Here is a 16,330-nt window from a genome sequence, read left to right as displayed (position 1 = left end):
TGTACTTTGCCTCCTGGTTCTTTCCTCTGTTTCCTTTTACCTTCTTCTTGCCCCACCTTCATGTTCGGCATTCATTTGGGTTTAGTTAATTCTTTGCTGCTACATTGCCCTTGATTAAACCCCACTAGAGATCCTACACCCTTCTCTCCATTGATTTTTAGTTCACTTGTAGTTCCCTTGTCCCTGGGTTGGTTTCCATCTTTTTTCCACTTCCCCTTCTCCCATACCCCATCCCCCAACTATAGACCCCATTCTTTTCATCTCTGGATGGTTTATCCCGCCTGTCTTATCTAGATAGACACGCAGAGTTTGCTTAACTTTTTATTGTGAATTAGGTGAAGGTCTGCAGAGCAGATCATCAATCTTATACTCAAAAATACACATTTTGTTCCAACTCATCTACTGCAGTCCCCTCAATGTACCATCAGTTATTCCACTTCCTCCCTGTGTTTCCTGTTTTCGTTTCTCCTTCCAAGTCCTCTGAACTTGGTTGTTGGATAAATGCCACTTAAATCTTACATGGTTGAGTTAACAGGGCTGGGAGTGCCCCCACCAGTTTCTATCTGACCAGTAAATCTGGTCTGAAGAGTGAGTTTTGTTGCTAATTTATCTCCCACTCTAGGACCTTATAATGCGATCCTTTCCAGAGCAGTTGATAGATCTTCATAATGTGTTATAGACCTTATAGGCCTGGCTGGAAAAATAATCCTTCTAGTACATTCCAGAAAGATTGACTTTTGCTCCTTTATTAGTTTTATCATTTTCTACCTTGATTTATAATATTTTCAATCTATACTACCTTGGTTTCTGCCCACTGAAATGATCTGAGATTTCACCAAATTTCCTTTTTGCCAAATTCAAGAGTCACTTCTTGTTTTCACCTTTCTTTAACTCTTTGTATCATCTGCCATAGTTGGTAATTACCTCCTTTTAGGGGTTAAAACATTTTTTATTATAAAATAATTCACATACATAAGAATATATAGGGGGGAGTGGGGAAGGAGGAGGAAAATGAACTGATGCCAGGGGCTTAAGTGGAGAGCAAATGTTTTGAGAATGATGAGGGCAACAGATGTACAAATGTGCTTTACACAATTGATGTATGTATGAATTGTGTTAAGAGTTGTATGAGCCCCTAATAAAATTATATATATATCTGTGTGTACAAAATTTAGACATTTGACCTTAACATGGCCTGTTTTGCCTTCCAACATCCTGTCAACAATTTTGTGAATTGAGTGTTAATAATTTTTTCCATATATGCATATATATATACTATTGCCATTTTGATCTTTCTCTGAATAGAGACAAATTGTTCAGTGACTTTTTCCTCAACATTTGTATGATTTATCAGCATACATGCACAGAACCATTATCATTGTATAGTACACCAAATTGAATTGTTTTCAGTTTGTATTAATGTAAACAGGTAGCTGTGAACATAACTCCTGATACGCATACGCTGGAACAGGCAGCATCAATCACGTGGGAGCTTAGTAACTTCAAACAAATTATGAAGCGTCAACCAAGACTAATTGAATCAAACTTTGGCTCCCAGTCAACCTTATTCTAGCAAATTGCCCAGATTCTGATGCCCACTGGGCCCACTGGTCTAGAGGCTGGAACCCTGGTGGTATGGTACTTAAAGTGCTCAGCCACAAACCGGAAGTTGGTTATTCAAACACATTATCGCGAGAGAGCAAGATGTGACCCTCTGCTTCCATAAAAATTCCTAGCCGGCAAGGGCCCAGTTGGCAGCTGTACTCTCCCTATCGTGTCTCTACAATCGAAAACCCACACATCCATAGGTTCGGAGTTTTGCATCTCTTTTGGGTTTAATTAGGATGATGTGATTATGACTGACTTCCATTTCCTTCAAACTTTAATCTCTTGTTTTCTGTGACACCTGAACTATTGAACAACTCGTCTACACCTGGCCTAAGACGTCTGGCTCTTAACAAAAAGAGCTCTCAAGCCCGGGGATACCAAGGGGAAAGTGTTCTTACTGTTGAAGTTGGGCAGCTGAAGGCCAGTCCGCCCAGCCTGACCTTGCCAGCTGCCACCTAATGGGTTTACTTGAAGACTGTCAACAAGACTTGCTATTCTCAATCTGTAGGGTGCTGTCAGGTAAGTGTTGGACTGCTAATTTTGCAATGTCAGCAGTTCAAACCCACCAGCTGCTCTGTGGAAGAACAATGAGGCTGGCTGCTCCCTTGAAGATCTACGGCCACAAGCCTAGGATTGCCCTGAGTCAGAATCCGCCCAGTGGCAGTGCGGTCAGTGCTTCGTTCTGGCTCCCACACTGATCTCGACACATTTCTTCTAGGTGATATCATCCAGGCCTGTGGCTTTTATTTCTTTATTTTACCAGAATACCTGCATTTTAATTCTCCTAAGATTGCTTTGACATAAACCCTTATGTCCCAGAATCCACTGCTGAGAGGTAGACTCAAAGTGTAGACTTCAGTGTATCAAAGTTCCAAAGAATTCAAGTATTCCAGTCACTCAATTATGCATCACTTTGTCTCTGATACCTACTTTGACAGTGAAAATGAGTCCAGATTCCCACAAGTAGTGGAGTCCGGAGTCAGATCCTAGCAACACCTCATAAGTCTTCTCTTCATGGCAATAAAGCCTGCAGAACTGGATCAGCCTGCTGGTGGACCCTACAGAAGGGACTGGGATACCTGACCATGTGATTTCACAAACATGTATGACTTTTAAAGGAGTTATGGTGTCATGGATAAGCACTCGGCTGAAAGCCAGAGGTCAACAGTTCCATCACGCCCCCCCCCCCCCAGCTTCTCAGTGGGAGCAAAGTTCTGGCCAGATGCTCCTGGGTAGCTCACCATCTAGGAAAGTCTCCGAGGCACCTTGACTCCATCCTATAGCGTCTCTAGAAGTTGACATCAACTCAATGATGGTCCACAAGAGCTGTAAATACTAGTTCTCTGTTGGTTTTTCATCTTGAAGTTGAGTGTCCTTACCATTGCAAACTGCGGCATGAAAAAGAATGGCTGCTGGTGCTTATTTATATTGACATTGCTGATCTGCTAATGTCCCCGTTTTATTTGACTATCACCACCAGGACTCTCTACACTTCTACCAGCACCCAGCATCTGTTGTATAGACTCTTGGTAAACAGCCATAAGCCAGGATCCCCTCGGAGGAGCATGGCAAGTAGTAACGGCTGCTGCAACAGAACTTCCCAATTGAAGACCCTGAAACAATGCAATCAGTTCAGTGTGTTACACAGTGAAATACTATACACGTGCAGACAGATACAAATGTACTGAAACGTTAGGCTGTGGAGTGGCAGCAGGACTTGGGCTGTGTGTTAGTCTGGGTACTTGAGAGAAACAAATCCACAGAAACTCATAAGAGGGTTTTATGTAAAGATTAAGTGCTCATCAAGTAAATATCCCAATGTAGGGCTGCCCAAGCCCACAAGTCCAACATTAACCCATATGTCCAACACCAATCCACAGAATCCCCCATCTCACAAAGCACACTGATGCTGACTGCAGGAGGAAAGCCAAATCAGTGAATGTGTAAGCATCTCAGCGCTGGCAGGGGTTTCCACCCATCTTCTCCAACACGCAGGGCTGCATCAAGGTAGGGCAATGTGGCTTCTCCAATGTAGGAAGTGAGCCTTGTGAGCTGAAGCAGGGAACTAAGGCAGCTGCACCCAGGTGCGGCCACAAAGCAAGAGACCTGAGAACTTGGGAGGCGAGGCTCACCGAGCCATTTATCCTTGCGCCCCTCAATCCCACATGTGTTTATTGGCCAAGTTGTCATAATAAACTAGCTCAGGCTACCTTAACAGTTAAAAAAAAAGTTGGGAGAGGACTGTTCTATGCATTCGATAGAACATGTTGTGTTGTTAAATATAATCAAGTTGAATCTAATTCAAAGCAACTCCAGACAACAGAAAGAAGCACTGCCCGGCCCTGCACCAGTCTCAACATCATCCTCTTTTTCTTTGACCTTACACTTTACCAATCATCATGTCTTTGTCCAGGAACTGGGCTTTCCTGATAGCAACGTCCACGTACAGCTTACCATTCTCACTCCCAAGAACCGTTCTGGTTGGATTACTTCCAAGGTCAATATGTTTATTTTTATGGAAGTCCATTGTACTTCAATATTCTTGACCAGTGCCAGCAATGCAGTACCCTCACACCAGTCATGTTCGAACCCACTGCTGTAGGCACTGTCCATTCGTCGTGAGGCTCTTGCTCTTATGTGCTAATGCTTCCTTGTTCATCTTCCTTCGTTTGCTTGTTCATGTGCCCCGATAACTCAGATGGACTAAAGAGCTGAGGAATTGTCATAAAATATAAAACAGCATTGTCAAACTGATTTGATAGAGCCGAGCGTAAAAGCAGGAAGCCACAATGGGGAAAAAAGTGCTAGTGTTTGGTTACAGTGATATAAAAGCTATTAGTACACAAGAGAATTCTAAGAACAAGTGAAAAGTCAAGGAAGGAAATGGGGAAGTCATGATAATGCATGCTTTTCATAAGCGTTGGGCTGCTAACTGCAAGGTCAGTAGTTCAAACCCACCAACTTCTCTCGGAAGAAAGCTGAGGCTGTTTGCTACTCTCAGAAAAATCTACTCTCTATAGAATCACTATGAATCAGAATCTAGTTCAGCGGTTCTCAATCTGTGGGTCGTGACCCCTTTGGGGGTCCAACGACCCTTTCACGGGGGTGGCCCAATTCATAACAGTAGCAAAATAATAGTTATGAAGTAGCAACCAAAATAATTTTATGGTTGGGGGGGTCACCACAATATGAAGAACTGTATTAAAGGGTCACGGCATTAGGAAGGTTGAGAACCACAGCTCTAGTTGATGGCAGTGGGCTTTTTGAGGGGTTTTTATGACCTGCCAGAGTAGTGGTTACAAATTGGGCTGCCATCCTCAAGGTGAGCAGTCGCAGCTCTGTAGGAGGAGAGAGAAGGTATTTTCCTCTCCTGTAAACAGGTACAGTCTCGGAAACTCACAGGGGCCAAGCAAGCCTGTCCTATAGAGCTGCTATGAGTCAGTATTGACTCAATGGAAGGGGGATGAGATACACATATATTCTAACAAGAAATTAACATCTGATTTTACAGAAAGGTCAAGTGACATCAAGAGATTCACAAGTGGCCAACAAATATGTGAAACCTTCAGCCATAGAAATATATGTCAACAAGTCAGCAACTGAGAAATGATAGATCGAGTTTTGTAGATTTGCCTTGAGTTTGGGGAAAAAGGGCCTCTTGGTGCATGTTGTGGGGTGAAGCAATGAGCATGTCTGCAGGTCAACTGAAGGATACAAAATCCAGTAAATGGGGTGGGAGCCACATCTGACCTCCTCAAGTTCAGTGAGAAAAAAGAATCTAACTCCACACCAACACAAGGCCAATTGTCGCAAGACCGAGGTCTGACATAGCTTCACCTCCATCCTTCTTTTACCCAGTTCTGGCACCAGCTGTTCCTCTCGGGGCGCTCTACCTCTCTGTGTGGGGGATGGCCAGTCCCCCACAACTAATCACGAGTTCAGTAAGCGCAATTGTATGGTTAAGATATATAGATATTATAGTAAAGTCATAGATAATGAGAGAGAGAAGAGAGGTTGAAATAATGGAGTCAGACACATGTCCCGGTAGCATGTTCACCTTCTGGATGGCCTTATCTCAACAGCCTGGTCTGTCCACAGCTCAGGCTGAGAGGGCAGCAGAGGAGGGCAAGGAGGGGAAGGACAGGGGGCCAGGGTAGAGAGGTCTTTATTTCTAACCAAGTGTTATATATCTTTGGGGGGTGTGCAAGCCCCCTAATTATAGGTAAAGACGTGTCACAGGAAGGGGTTGCACTATAGGTAATACAGTAATGAGGGGGAGGAATTGGGGGCACACATGTGACAAGATGGGTGGATCCTAGATTCAGGATGGCAGCCTAATTTTGGATATCACTGAGCAGATTTAACCTGTTCCCTGACTATAGCAACCAGTATCAGTAGGGTGTAAACCCCACCTACAGTGGACCAGACAAGTTACTGAATGCCTTCAGGGAGGATGTGTCTAAGCATCTGACCACCCACCATGTGCTAGCAAATAGCCTCTAATGTTTGGCCTATCTTTGGGGGAGACAAAGCTGGGGAAAAGTCTTTATATCCCACATAACTGGATATTATAAGGTAGTCGAGAGGTACCAGAGACCAAATCAGTCGAATTAGAGCAAACAGGCTTTACTGGGGAGAAAAACCCAGCCTGGGCGAAGTCCCACGGTCCACAGTGTCTGGGCCAAGGGAGTCTCAATCCAGACTACAGGAGTGGTATTTATATAGCCAGGGAACATGTGACTGGGCTGCCTTGAGCCCATATAAGGTAGTCGGGGTTTCTGGAATGTAAGGTGTCTTCCTGGTTTCGGGTGTATTCACGCTGGGTGCAGAGCGGGGGGCCGAGAACAAAGTGGGCACTGAGCCAAACGGGCCGTGAACAAAATGGGCCGTGAGCAAAACGGGCTGTGTGTAAAAGAAAGGAAAAATCCTGCAAAGCTGCTCTACATCAGGCAGCTCTGCTCAGCTCCGCAGGTGTGTGTGGGAGATTCAAGGTCACTCGCTGCCAGGAGCCGGCCGATAGCAATCCGGCCTGACAGATAGCGATCCGGCCTGACAGATATGAGAATTCGTTGCAATGGACACAGCTCAGACAATGATGATTATGGGGGTTTACTAAGAAGGTTGACATGTTACCACAAGTCAGAATCAGAAAACATTGGTCCACAGCCATGCCTTTTGCCAGCAGCCAAACGTCTTTCTGAGCCTGAGGCTCTCAGTCAAGGGTCCTTTGGTCTCTGCCTCCTTAGGTCAGGAAACCTACCTTCAGCTCTGCCTCAGTGTCTCACCATCTCAGCCAGGTGGTTCCTCTGCTCTGACTTGGCCTGGCTCCTTTAGTCTCTCGTGGTCTCTCCACAGGCTCGGCTGCTGGCTATTGTTTCCTGATGGTCCCGGCCTTCTTTCTGCTCCTGCTTCTGAGATGACGCTCTCATAGCCATAGTGAGAGTGAGTGATAAACTGACCAGTCCCCACGTTGGAGGCCTCCACACCTTATTTGCATGATCCCACACAGTTATTTGGCAGGAGTTATGGAGAAATGGACAGACGAACCATAAGTAATTTCACTTCATCACAAGGACAACCAAAAATTAATAGTCATATCCTTGGACCCAGTGTTTTAATCTTTAGGAATTTACCCTGAATAAATCATAAGAGATGTAATAAAGAGATACAAACATAATGTTAATTGCAGCTTTGTGCTTTGATTAAAATAAAAACCCAAATCTATAAATATACTGATTTAAAAATAAAAAGTAACTTAAATTTTAAATACAAGAAAAAAGAAATTATGGATTATCTGGACTTTGATAATCCATTAGGTGGCAATCACAGAGACGCTGTCATTAGAGCACTGGGGCTGGTGCTGGGACCGGTCATGGAGGTCTCGTTTCTGCTCCTGGGCCCGGATCGCATCCATGACCTTCGGGTTTTCAGGGAGACAGGTGCGGCCGTGGGCATCGCTTTCCGTGCAACTCTCAAAGCAGTGCTGGTGGAGGAGTGGCCGCCCAGGGAGCGGACTGAGGGCAACTACAGGGCACTGTTGCTGATGCTGCACTTGATCTGGAAAATCTTAGGGTTGGCCTTGAGCTCCTGGATCTCCTGGCGGATGCGGGTGGTCTCTCTCAGTATCCGCGCACCCGGAGCTCCTCCCCTGCCATCTGCTGGCTCTGTTTCTGCAGTTTCTGGCCCGGGGCGTCCTTGATGACAGACAGGGTGGTGGTGGAGTTGGAGGCCAGGGTCTGCACCACTAGCAGGGGTGGCGTGAGGTTCTTATTCTCGGTGTTAGATCTAAAGTTTAACAACGTATGACATCTGTTCAATGTAGATTCGGATTCAGCATATCTGGTATAGCAATGCAAATCTCAGCAAGGGTTTGAGCCAGAATGGTCCACTTCAAAGCCCTGGGATTCATTTAATGGAGCCTTGACAATTTCTAAAGTCTTTGAAGAATAATTAAGATGGGAAAAGTTCTACCGATGTACTTACTACTAGATTGCTCCTGAGCCCAGGCCTAGTGTATATTTCATATAGGATACTATTAGTGGAAGAGACACCATACTTTTCTTCAGCACTCATGGAAAAATAAAATAAATTCCCCAGGATGAAGATTAGAAGAAGTGGGAATAAACGTAGGACAACCCAGGAGGTAAAGGGTAAGGGCAGGGTAGACTTGTCTCTGGAGGTACTGGGGCAGCAAAAATCCCAAACAAAACGCAACTGGTGCTCACTGGGTTGTGGTCTCAATTTCCCTGGCCCAAAAGGCTTCAAGCAGAAAAAAATTAATATAAAGTGGGCACAGTTCATAGTTACCTCAGGAAGAAGCATATGTCAATTCCATCTGGTCAATAGCAATTTTTTTTCTGTTAGAAACTGATTTCAAGATACACTGGGTTCTAAACCATCTTTAGATATCAGTTGTTAACCGGTGGAACATGGTGTGTCTAGAATTAATCATCTCATTTTTAAAACCTCATTGTCGACTCATGGTGACCCCACAGTACAGGGCAGAGATGCCCTGTGACTTCCCAAGGCTGTCCCTGTTTAGGGGACTGGAAAGCCCAGTTTTGAGCTGCCAACCTTTGGGATTTCAGCCCAACGCATAACCACTCTGCCACCAAGGCTCCCTGAATGAATAAACAGCGGATCCTAGTCATAAGATTGATGCAATGGATCTAATTATTAGAATATATACATTTTATAAATTCTCTAAAACTTTGCCTTGATAAAGGATCCCATAATTGCCTTTACTCTGTTTTCATGATTCAAGCTCCTCTGCTGGGATATTTTGAATCCCTGCCAACCTTTGATAATGAAGCTCAGATATTTCGGATTTTTAGTCTTTCACTCCTCTGGAAAGAGCGATGTTTACTTTGGTTGCTGTCATTAGCAAGTATACAATAGGGCCTTGAAAGCAGTGTTCATTCCAGCATTGAGAGGATAGAGCGAGTGAGGGCTCAAAGCATAGTCGGGAGTCAGAACCAGACTCAAGTTTGGTCTTTGATGTATTATGGTGGTGTGATTGAAGGAAAGTTATTTAAGAACCTTAAGACTCAGTTTCCTTATTTTTAAAACTTGAGAGAATTCAACGAAATAAGAAAGTGTCTGTAATAATCTCACTGTTACTATTTCTAAATTAGGCTCTGTGAGATCAACTACTTGAAAATGGGATTTATTTTTAGCATCCTTTTGCTGTTTTCATTAACAGTTCTTACACATGAGAGAATTTGGAAAATGTATATTTTCAATTCTCTCTTTTTAAATGGCCTATCTTCTATACCATCAAGTAGAAAAAGTGACTGCACCCCAAGGTAGTATAATCTTTTTTTTTTAAGATAGCATAATCTTGGTGCAAAACCAACACGAAGTAAAAATTGTAGGCCAAGCTCAATAAAATAGAAACTGACAAAAAAAACCAAACCAGAAACGGACTCCCAACCCCCAACCTAAAACTCCAGCAAGCCAAATCCCACACCTAGTGAGGATTGCATCTCAACACCAAAATGGGTTTACTCCAGGAATGCACAGTTGGCTTGCCATTAGAAACTTAATCAATCAGCGTAATTTTATAAAAGATGTCTATTCTATAGTCATTAGGAAACCTATCAATATAATTTACATCATCAAAAAATAAATGAAATAAATTATATGATTATCTCAATAGATTCAGTAAAAGCATTAGAAGCCCCTATCCATGCATCTTTTCCTTTTTTTAAAATCATTTTATTGGGGCTCATACAATGCTTATCACAATCCATACATATGTCAATTGTGTAAAGCACACTTATACATTCGTTGCCCTCATCATTCTCAAAATTCGCTTTCCGCTTGGGTTCCTGGAATCAGCTCCTCATTTTCCTTTTTCCCCTTCCCCTTCCTCCTGCTCCCCCCTCCCTCATGAACCCTTAATAATTTATAAATTATTATTTTATCTTATCTTACACTGCCCGGTGTCTCCCTTCACCCACTTTTCTTTGCCCATCCCCCAGAGAGGAAGTTATATGTAGATCCTTGTGATCAGTTCCCAGCTCTCTACTCCCCATCACCCATCCCTCCAGGTGTCACCACTCTCACCGCTGGTCCGCATCTCTTCTTTTTTTAAAATTGTTATTTTAACAAGTTTATTGGCATAATTTAAGTGTCATACAATTTGATATTTCGATTGTATTAAAAAGAGTTGTGCAAATATTACCATCATCAACGTTAGCACACTTTCTTCTTACTTGTGCTCTTTGTTATTAGCTTCCGATTTCCCCTCAACTACCCCTTTCAAGCCCCTAGGAAACTATTAATCCTGTTAGGATCTCTATAGATTATCTATCTTGGATTGCTTATACAGAAAACACACAAAATAAAAACCAAAAGCAAGAACAACCCCAACAACAATGATAAGATAAAACAGAAAATTCTAAATCCAAAAGAAAACAGAGAATATTAAAATTGGAACAAATTTTAAATTGTTCAAAAAAGAGATTGTGTTAGGCCAGATTGACTAGAGAAACAAATCCAGACACACTCTATATATTTATAAGAGAGCTTTATATCAAAGAACAATTGTATATTGAGAAAACACCCCAGTCCAGTCCAGATCATGTTCATAAGTCTAATATTAGCCCATAAATCCTTCTTCAGAATCACGCAGTCACATGCAATGATGCTGAATGCAGGAAGATCACAGGCTAGTGGGTGCAAAGTCCTGTGGATCCAGTGGTGCTGGAAGCCTCTCAGCGCTGGTGCGGGTTTCTCTGTGACTCCTCCGGCTCTCTGAGTGTGGCTCTTCAACAGGAAGGCGAAGGCAGAGAGCGCCATTTATCTCGGTAGCCCTCCAATCAAGCAGCACCATGATTGACAGGCTAATCTCCACCCACATGTTCCTACGGAAGCCATGTCACTACAAAAAACCCTAACTAGCACAGAGATCAAAAGATAATATGCTACATTTTAACCTAACTACATCTGCAATGATCCACTTGACAATGCCCTCTGACACTCCATACCCTCCATGATCAGAGGGGATTGATTCTTCAGAGGCTTTGTCCACGTGGGGATCCTGCCAATGGATTTGGGGATTCATGTACCCACAGCCTTCTGAAAATGGGGCGTTCAGACTTTAGGCACCAATACTGTTCTTTCCTCTGGATGTAGAGTTTATTATTTACAATCCTTAGATCACACAGACTGGTGTGCTTCTTCCATGTGGACTTTGATGGCATGTATCCTTTCATGAAATTTTATTTTCAGAAAACACAATGAAAGGGAATTTTCTAAATATCCTTTATCTTTAAAACTTTGTTATTGTTCTTCTTCCTCGTCTTCTTCACTATTACATTATTTTCTTTTAAAGTTAAAATAACTAAAACAAACAAACATAGATCCACTGCCATTGAGTAGATTTTTTTTTTTGACAGTCAATCATTTACTAATAAAATAACGATATAGCACTAGGTGCTGGGGATAGAATTGACACACACTGATTGATGCTGAGACAAGTAAAGCCCCTCTTTTAATGCATGAAAATATTTCTTCTGCATAATCTAATAGAAAAAATAAATTCCAGGTATTTCATACTATGAATTCACCTCTTTCTTTACTATCATGTTCTATTGAGTCACTATAGATTCAAGAGGTTTTTTGTTTTTGTTTTTTTTAAATTTTTTTATTTTAACAATTTATTGGGGCTGATACAATTCTTTTCACAGTTCATACATATACATACATCAATTGTATAAAGCACATCTGTACAGTCTTTGCCCTAATCATTTTTTTTCTCTTTTCTTCTTTTACTTTTTATTAGGGACTCAAACAACTCTTACCACAATCCATACATATACATACATCAATTGTATAAAGCACATCCATACATTCCCTGCCCCAATCATTCTCAAGGCATTTGCTCTCCACTTAAGCCCCTTGCATCAGGTCCTCTTCCCCCCCCCCCCCCATCCATTGAGTAGATTTTTAAGCACCTTAAAGGGCAGAGCCCCTTAGGGGTTTTCACACTAAAAGAACCAATTTTGTCCTGGACAGTCTTGAAGGCCAGCGAACAGACCCAGGATTTTTGTAGTAAGAAAAAAAAGGAAAGAAACACTTTTGATGGTTGTTTGGGGTAGGAAGGTACAGGCTGGCTGGAGGGTAGACATGTGTTCATCTGGGAAAGGGGACAGCAACACAAAGTAAGAGTGAATGAAGCATGAATTATTATCACATGTTAATCTGACAGGCATGGTCTGAAAGAATGCCTTGCCCTATTACCAACCCCCACTGTTCGTGTAAGTAGTGCCCAGTCACTTAAGCGTTTATTCTGCATAAGTCAAAAACGATTCAGGTATTGTGTTTCCTGGCTGACCTGTACCTATAAAATTTCCTTTTCTCAGCAGTGTTTTAAATTCTATGCCATTGGTGAAATTAATGACACCCTCCACAGGATTACCATATACCTCAGGGGGGTGATTGATAATGTTTTCTAACACAGTAAATAAGTTACAATGATGTCTCTGAAGCAGCAGTTCTCAACCCGTGGGCTGCGGCCCATTTGGGAGTCAAACAACCCTTTCACAGTGGTCGCCTGATTCATAATAGTAGCAAAATGACAGTGATGGAGTAGCAACGAAAATAATTTTATGGTTGGGGAGTCACCACAACATGAGGAACTGTATGAAAGGGTCGCAGCACTAGGAAGGTTGAGAACCACTGCTCTAAAGTGAACTAGAGCCATATATAAACCATAGATAAATGAATGGACTGAATTCTACCCCCAACCTAAGAACAGTTGGATGGGTTCTTATGGCACGGCCGTGCTTGCTGTTCACCTGCAGGAAGAGCTCCCAGAGGGTGCGGGGCTATAGCAAAGTGCAGTAAAGAAACCGATGGTGCCTGGCTATCAGAAAGAACAGGGTCTGGGGTTTTCAAGGCTTGTCTTCCTTCACACAGCAGCCATCTACCTGAGGTGTCAGCTAAGTCCACATGGGCATGGGTCACAAGTGGAGCTGGAGCTTCTTTTTCAGCTCCATTGTTTTTGCTCATATGCTACCTCCTGAAGCGGTGGAAGGTGGCCAGTTCTCTTTGATACAGTGACCCTGTATTCTTCCCAACTTCTTTTGAGGCCTCCTGCATCATTCAATACCTTGTCCATGAAATCTTTCAAGACTGCAACTCAAGTCTTGAATTTTTCATGAGGTTTTTCTTTTTCCCCGTTCAAGATCTGGGCCTTTGTACATTTCATTATAATAATTCACTTTGCCTTTTTTTCCCCCTCTCACTTTGCCTTGAGCTGCCCTTTGAAATTTCCTCTTCAGCAATCTGACGCCATCATTTCTTCCATTTGCCGTAGCCACTCTATGATTAGGAGCAAGCTTCACAATCTCTTTGCACATTCACTTTTTTTTTTGGTTTTTATTTCATATACTATTTTATTCCATTAGCCAATTTTTTTTTAATTTTACTTTTTTTTAACAATTTATTGGGGCTCATACAATTCTTATCACAGTTCATACAAATACATACATCAATTGTATAAAGCACATCCATACATTCCCTGCCCCAATCATTCTCAAAGCATTTGCTCTCCACTTAAGCCCCTTGCATCAGGTCCTCTTTTTTCACTTTTATCTTTTCTTTCTTTCTTGTTTTTTTAACGACCTGCTTTCTTCATGAATGATATTCTTGATGTCCTCCCACAGGTCACCATATCTTCTGTCATTAGGGTTCAATGCAGCAAATCGGTTCTGAAGATGTTCTCAAAATTCAGGTGGAATAGACCCAAGGTTGTATTTTGTCTCTAGGGGACTTGTTTTAATTTTCTTCTTCTTTAACCGGAACATACATCTGAGCAACTAGTGATCTGTTCCACAGTTAGCCCCTGGTCTGTTTTTAACTGCTGACATTGAGCTTCTCCGTCTTCCTACAGCTATAGCCAATTGGGTTTCCGTGTATTCTCTCTGGAAAAGTCCACGTGCATAGTTGCCGTTTGTGTTGCTAGTGAAGGTATTTGCTATGAGCAAAATTCCTGCATGTGACCTGCAGCTTCCTTTCTATCACCAAGATTATATTTTACAATGATGATTCCTTCCTCTTTGTTTCCAATTTTTGCATTCCAGTCGTCAATAATTGTCTTGATTGCTCATTTGATCAATTTCCAACTGAAGACATTGATGGAATTTCTTTATCACTATCTTGGTCGTTGGCGCATGAATTTGAATAATTGTTGTATTCATTGGATTTCCTTCAAGGTGGATCGATCTAATCCTATCTAAGACAGCTTGTACTTTAAGATAGACCTTGAAATGTCCTTTTTCACAATGAATGCAACCCTATTCCTCTTCATTGTATCATTCCTGGCCCAGTAAGCCATATGACTGCATGATTCAAAATGGCCCACACCAGTCCATTTCAGCTCACTGACACCTAGGATCGCGATCTTCATGCATTCCATTTCATTTCTGAAGACTCCCGATTTTCCGAAGTTCATACTTCACGCGTTCCAATATCCCATGGCTGGCAGAGTTCTGCAACTGTTTCTTCTCGCTCTGAGTTGTGCCCATCACCAACGAAGACCCTGAAGGCTTTCACTCCAGCCAGGTCACCATGGTCAGCTCCACTTTGATGTGGCAGCTTTTCACTGGTCGCTCTTGGAGTGCTTTCCGACCCAGGGGCCCATCGTCCGGCACCGGCACTGTTCTGCTTCCGATCATTAGTCCTTCAGTGTCCGACAGAGCTCCAGGGGCTCCTTCCTCCGAAGGAGGCAGCCGATTCCTTCCTCATTGTCTGTTCTTAGTCTGGACGCTCCGCGGAAAGCTGTTCACTTTAAGTGACCCTGCTGCCATTTGTAACACCAGTGACAAAGCCGCCAGCATCACAGCAACACACACCTCCACAGTGCGACAGACTGACAGCCCAGCCAGGGGCCTTATTTGGAGTTCGAGTAAATTATCGCAGGTAGAAGGATGGTGAAATCTGTGTCACATATTTATGCATTTTCCTGTAATCCTGTTAATAGGCATGATAGAAATAAGAAGTTGAAACTTATCCTCCTCAATTAGGAGGTAGAAATAGAAATCCCTCCAATTGCTCTAGAGTTTGTGGAAAATAAATTGTGAACCACTTGCCCTAAGCATTACATGGGATACGTCCTAGAAGTGCTGGCTTCTGAGTCTTTCCCCAGACTTGCTGAATCACAGAAGCTGGAAAATCCCCCAGCCTATCAACAAGCGTCCCGGGCCATTGTGATACTCTGCCTGAGACCCGTTGTCAAATGTCCTCGGACTCGGAGCTATTACCATAGGAAGGGCTATCAGAGTAGGAGCTAGCATTCTTCCCCTGAATGTTGGAGCAGGGAAAAGGGCACAGATTGCAATGGGTGTGCTACTTCCTGTGGAGAACAAGAGCAGGAAATAATGTTCGGCCACCAAGCCAAAGGGGCTTTAGAGGCAAAGTGGGAAACAGCACAGAGCTAGGCTATTCATGTTGATAACAGTGCCTACATCACTATGTAGGTTTTTCTAATGTCTTCCTTTCTTTTTGACAGGAAATAACATAAAATTAGTGGAGACTACGTGTTGTGTGTGGGAAATGTTTGTACTGTTTTAATGATTTGCTTTGAAAACTATGGGATTTATTTCCTCTTCTTTTTAAATTTAACCCTAAAAAGACCAAACCAAACATTGTCGTCGAGTCGATGCAGTCTCATAGTGACTCCATAGGAGAGGGTAGAACTGCCCCGCTGGGTTTCTAAGACTGTCATTGTCACCAGAGTGGACATCCCGTTCTTTCTCTCACGGAGCGGCTGGCTTTTTTGAATGGCCGACCTTGCGGATCACAGCCCAGAGCGTAACCACTGCGTCACCTGGGCTCTGAACACACAAGGACGCTCTAGCATTTAATGTGGGAAATACTAATATTTTCAAAAGGTTAGTGGCTAATTATTATTCTCTTAATAAGGGCGAAAGTGACAAAGAGAGCCATTGTGACATTCATAAAGACAAAAGGTTGTTTCAACAACAGTCTGGAAAACTCACCCTCCTCTGGAGATTAAACATTTGACGAAAACTGAAGTGTGTTATATAGCCCTGAAGTAATTTAACAGCTCTTTGACAAACATCTCTCCCTCAGTAATAAAAGTAATCTTAGGAATAATAGTGGAAGGGGAAAAAAACCCCCAAAACAAGAAATCACCACCATATAAGTGACCTCAAAGAAAAAATGCATGTGAACTTCTCCAGAAAGTCAGTGG

Source organism: Tenrec ecaudatus, chromosome 6 (assembly GCF_050624435.1).
Source record: "Tenrec ecaudatus isolate mTenEca1 chromosome 6, mTenEca1.hap1, whole genome shotgun sequence".
In the NCBI taxonomy this organism is placed as follows: domain Eukaryota; kingdom Metazoa; phylum Chordata; class Mammalia; order Afrosoricida; family Tenrecidae; genus Tenrec; species Tenrec ecaudatus.
The sequence above is the reverse complement of the archived record's forward strand: the minus strand, read 5'-3'. Positions refer to the sequence as shown.